The following is a 6000-nucleotide window of genomic DNA, read 5'->3' on the forward strand; positions in this document are numbered from 1 at the left end:
CCCACTCTGACTCACATTATTAGTATATGAATACTTTTGGATGTACCAGTTGATATGATGTATCCACTGTCCTTAGTAGGGGATTAAGGATAGATGTTGGATTCCCACATTATAAGCCCCCTTGCTACCCTCCAGCTTTCCTGGCATGGACCTGGTGAGAGTGAGGGGTGAAGCTCATAGGCTCACTGGGGAACAAACCATGGTCTCATCTGCACTGTCTTCCAAGCAAATCAGTTAGATTAAAAGCAAAAGAACAAATTAGCTTGAGATACTTACTGAATTGGGATTGCCCCTTGAAGCGTTTACATTTATTTCCATCCTGCCTGTTCTCTTCCAGCAGTCCTGCTAGAGCTTTCTGGACAGCCTAAGTAGGCATGGTGGCTGCTGCGGGCGCCCACCACTACACATCTTTCACGTTTGCCTGCAGGGGTCCTCAGTGCTGCACCATAGATTATGTCTATGTCGACATCTTCACTTATTTAAACGTTCACTTCTCTGATTATAAAAATAATAATACCTGACATGGTATTGACATGAGAGGTGCATTCTTACCTTCTCATACAGCTCTATGTAAAATTCTTACCTTCTCATACAGCACTATGTAAAGTGCTTTACATAGTGCTTGACAGGTTACAAAGCATACTTGTATACATAAATGATTGTGAGGGATCTTTAGAGATTATTATTTCTGCTTTACATGAGAAAATATAGACCTGAAAGGTGAAATGAGTTACCTCCAGAGAGGGTACAAGTGTGAGAAATAGTTAGGCCTTGAACATCTCAAGTCTGGTGTTCTTTTTTACAGTACCTATAGTGATATCTTCTCCTGGAAATGAATTAATTTGTTGGCTAGTTAATAGCTTCTCACATTCTACAAAAGATTTGAGGAGTCTTGGAATAATAAAATGTGGGTAGAAATAGAAACCAAAACCAGGGAGAACACACAATATCCAGAACCACTAGGATTAATATTGTTCCTAGAGTTGAATTTAATTTGTCTTTGAGCTTCTTGGCAGCCAAGATAAAAAGAGACACAATCAGCTACATATTTCTTATTAGAAAAGGAAAAACATGTTACAGAGAAGTAGAGATTTTACTAGAATTGTATTCAAGACAATTCTTTTGCTTGAGGCTATAGATAAGGGGCAATAAGAATAATTGAAGATAATGCTCCCAACAAAAATTTATAGCTACATAATAACATAAAAATGCATTGCAAGGGGCTAACATTTGTTGGGTGCCTATTATGTGTCTGGCACTCTACTAGGGATTCTGCGTATTTTATTTTATTTAATCCTTATGAACATTTAATGATCACAACTATTTTTTAAAGGTATCATTATGACCATTTAATGGTAAGGAAACTCATCCTCAAATAATTTAAACTACTACTTCGATGTCACATAGCTAGTAAGGAGTAAGCCAGCAGTTGAGATCCAGACCTTGTCTGATTCTACAGCCCATGTCCTCACCGCTCTATTCATGCTGCCTATAATGCGTTAGAGACATAAATTAACTAAATGCAAGTATGTCATCTTCTAGTGTTTCTACTTTATCCAAGGATATGTTTTACAGGACCCAGATTCTAGGCTGATCTTCTGTAAACATCGTTTCTCTCATCCAGGCTTCAGTAGGAGGTAAGTTGTAGAAAAGCTCATGTTACGGTGCTGCTTGAGAGTGTTTCCCCGGAGTGGTAATTGTGGCTATGTGTTATTGTCATTGAATATTAAGCACTTAGACACTACCTTCTTTAGTCTTCCCAGAAGCCCAATAAGGAAGATACTTATTTCCATTTTGCAGATAAGGAAAGTGAGGCTCATGGAGGTTAAATGACTGAAAGACCTACAGGTGCTCAGTGGCAGGATTCAGATACAGATTTTCCTGGCTCTAATTAGCATGTGCTTCACCATTGTACTAGAGGGCCTCAGGTTAAGCAAGTGGTAAAGTTGTTAGTCTCTTGAAAAAATGGATCTGTACTCTTGTTTGGAAGAAAGACCATCATGCCTTAGCACTGAGATGACTGCAGGAGGACCTAGAGACAAGTTTGAATTTTCCTCAAAGGCAGTTGGGCCAGCCTCGGCATGTGGTCGAGGTTTATGTGCACAGTTCCACATCATAACGCATGAAGGATATGACTTTGACATAAAAAATGTTCAGAGATGGTGTTCCTGATGATTTTTCACAACTACAAGAAAACTTTAAAAATATTTCAGTGGATTTTATTTTATGGGGTCTCTGAGGAACCTACTAAGGTGAATTAAGTACTAGATATAGCAATGTCACAAATTGATCTGAACAAATTTAATTTTGGGAAATGCAGCCAAAGTAATAATTTTAGTTTAGAATGGTTAATTTTGAATGGTTCTTTTTGACAGTGATTAAATACCAGGATCAATTATGTGAAAGATGTGACTCCAATTTTGTGATTGTTCTCATAATAATAACTGCTACGTCTACTATCACTACAATAAGAATAGGTAATGCTCACTGAGTTTTGTTCTGAATGCTTGATACGAATAGCTTAGTTAAGCCTCATAACAACCCTATGAGGTAGATATAATTATTAACTCCATTTTATAGATGAAATGTAGAGAAGTGAGTAACGCACCCAAGGACATTCAGCTAGCAAATGGCTGGCTCACTGCTCTAGTCTGTCTCTACATATAAGTGGATCAGATAAAGATATACATGCCCCTCTTTTTCATTGCAGGGGAAAATGAAACCAGTTCACATGCAAGTACTTTTAAATCATTAAAAGCAGAACTTAAAAATAATTGGGGCAGGAATTCAGAAGAAGCATAACATTGCTTGCTTAGTTATGAGGAGACTATTCCTGACCCCCCTTATTCTTTCAGTGGGACAAATATAAAAAGACTAGATGTCTCTATTGAGCTCCTATAGTTTGGTTCGTAGTTGGTTTCAGTCCACAGGGCCGAAAGCTAGTTAAAGTTTGGAAAGGCTCAATCTCATGACATTGTTCTTGATACGTTTCTTCACAAGGTAATGCATAGTGTTTGTATTACTGATAGTAGGGTGGTTTTGTGTAAAGCCCACTTGCTCCTTAAGTCAAATATTAGACTGAGGATTCTAGAATTCTTTTTTTTTTTTACAAAACAAAAAATTGGCATGAAGTTTTGAAAGCATAGACAAGTAGTTGAGAAGTAGCTCTGAGAAGCATATGTGTCAAGCGTTGCATGCTGGAATCAGATTGACCTGGTTTAGATGCATGGCCTTGAACCAGTTAACTAACTTCTTTAAGTCTCAGTTTCTTTATCTGAAAAATAGTGGTAATACTATCTGACTTATGGAACTGTTGTGATGATTAAATGAGATAACCAATATAAAGTGCTTAGCGTAATGATTGACATGTAAACTTAAAGTAAATACAGTTGAAACTTGAACAACATGGGAGTTAGGGGCACTGACCTAACACAGTCAAATCTATGTGTAACTATTGACTCCTCAAAATTTAACTAGTAATAGCCTACTGTTGACCAATAGCATAAACAGTTAATGAACACATTTCATATGTTATATGTATTATATACTGTGTTCATATAATAAACTTAGAGAAAATAAAATGTTATTGAAATGTCATTAAGAGAATCATAATGAAGAAAGAATATATTTACTGCTTATTAAGTGAAAGTAGATCATCACAAAGGTTTTCATTGTTGTCACCTTCACATTGAGCAGGCTGAGGAGGAGTAGGAAGAAGAAGAGAGGTTGGTTTTGCTGTCTCAAGGGTGACAGAGGAAGAAGAAAATTTGCATGTAAGTGGACCCATGTAGTTCAAACCTGTGTTGTTCAGTGGCCAACTGTATGTGCCATATGAGGTTGCCCATAACCTGTGTTGTTCAGTGGCCAACTGTATGTGCCATATGAGGTTGCCCATTAAAAATGGTATAAACGGCCGGGCGTGGTGGCTCAAGCCTGTAATCCCAGCACTTTGGGAGGCCGAGGCGGGTGGATCACGAGGTCAGGAGATCGAGACCATCCTGGCTAACATGGTGAAACCCCGTCTCTACTAAAAATACAAAAAAAAAACTAGCCGGGCGTGGTGGCGGGCGCCTGTAGTCCCAGCTACTCGGAGGCTGAGGCAGGAGAATGGCGTGAACCTGGGAGGCGCAGCTTGCAGTGAGCCGAGATCGCGCCACTGCACTCCAGCCTGGGTGACACAGCGCGAGACTCCGTCTCAAAAAAAAAAAAAAAAAAAAAAAAAAAAAAAAAAAAAAAAATGGTATAAACTAGGTACTGAGTCCATTCGGATAGAATTAGACATGAAGAAATAAAGCAAATAGTTTGACAAGCAGTGGGGGTCACTAAACAGAACATTCCTAAGTAATTCAGGTGTCAGAAGTTCAGTTCCCAAACGCAGTTAGTGTCTTTAGAGGAGTTAGAAGTTCTGATGATCAGACTCTGTAGAAAACCCTGAGAGAGATGAGGGTGACTCCATGGTAGAGCAGAGAAAGCACTCAAGAGGTGGAGTTCTAGCCTAGCTGTGCCTTTTACTAGCTCTTTGACTTTTGGACACTTCGTTTAATGTTTTGGGGCTTCAATGTACTGAACAGTGGAATGAAGAGTCAGTGTAGATAATCTCTAAATTTCCTACCAGCTCTCATATTCTTTTATTCTAAATTAGTTTATGTCATACAAAATAGATAAATTAGTGAAAAAAGTTGCCAGACTTTCTTCAAATAGTCTTAAACAAAACAGAGAGGAAATAAATGCAAAATAAAACAAAAACTCGAAAGTAGGTTGCTGAAGATTCTGTTTTTTAATTCCAAAATGTTCGTTTGAGGCCAAATGCCCCTTTCTTGTCTTTTCATTGATTCCTTTGGAGAAATGTCCTCAGCTCATTCACAGGCCTAGGATGTTTTGCTTCCTTCCCTGATTGAAAAAATTTCTTTAAAAAATTCTTTCACTGCAACAGCAGGAGTGAACCCAAAGGATTCAGGCACAGGAAATGTCTTTGCTTTAATTGTTGCCAGTGCCAGTACAGCCCTTTTCCAAGTTGCCCTGAGCTGTCAGCAGAGTGAAAACTATGAATGAATCAAATGAATAGGGAAGATAAGTCTAAATAGCAGAACACATTTTTTTTTTCTTCCTTCCAAAAGAACAACTTTGTCTTGAGCAAAGGATCATTTAAACTGAAGATGCAGTTGGCATGGTGCCTTGGAAAGATTTGTTACTTTCTTTCTACAATACTTCCTGAAAAGTTTTCCTTTCATTTGAGACTTGTTCAAACTGGTTATCATAATTTACCTTAAAATATTGGTGACAGGGAGTGATGGCTAAACGAAGGATAGATTCTAGAACTGGTTCTTTGCTTTTCGAGGTTTCAAGGTAATAAGGTTTTCCTCAGAAAAGGAGCTCTTTTTTCTCTGATAGTGCTTTGAGAATAGTAGTATATTTAAGCAGGCAGGCACATCACAAGTTACCTATTTAAACCTCCACATTTAACAGATGAGGCAACTGAGGACAAGTGATTTGGCCAAGGTGGCACAAACAGTTAACTTAGGCCTTCAGCCCTGAAGCAAGTGTTTTCAGTACCACACCACATTTCCTTCCTATATTGGGCTGTGGCTTCCTAGTTCTTACATAATAACTCAAACTTACCACAGCAGTAACCATTTCCCACCAACATTAGAACTTTAGAAGAGTAGAAAGATTTTTCCATCTTTCTGAAGGCATGCTTCTAAATGAAGTTGAAGCTGGTGATTTACTTCTGTTAAATCCACGAGATGTGACTGCCAGGCTCTCCTGTAACGGATGAACACAAGGATAACGAAGTGTAAACATTCATGACTGAACTGCAATTTCCAAGACAATTAGCAAGCCAGCTCCAAGTGCAGATTGAAGACCCATTGAAGGGGAGACAATATGGCAATCATTCTGGAGTAATCCTGCAGCACTACAAACTGGCATAATAGAGCCTTTTTAATTTTGAGAAACTTTTTATTTTAAAAAGATTATAGATTTGTAGGAAGTTGTGAAAGA

At 38.3% G+C, this 6000-nt stretch overlaps 1 protein-coding gene across 8 annotated transcripts in view; it reads left to right on the plus strand.

Annotated features, from left to right (window-relative positions):
• SLC4A4 (solute carrier family 4 member 4) overlaps positions 1-6000 on the plus strand; it is a 493231-nt gene that overhangs the window by 189901 nt on the left and 297330 nt on the right. The window lies entirely within an intron of this gene.

This window comes from Macaca thibetana, chromosome 5, assembly GCF_024542745.1.
Source record: "Macaca thibetana thibetana isolate TM-01 chromosome 5, ASM2454274v1, whole genome shotgun sequence".
NCBI lineage: Eukaryota > Metazoa > Chordata > Mammalia > Primates > Cercopithecidae > Macaca > Macaca thibetana.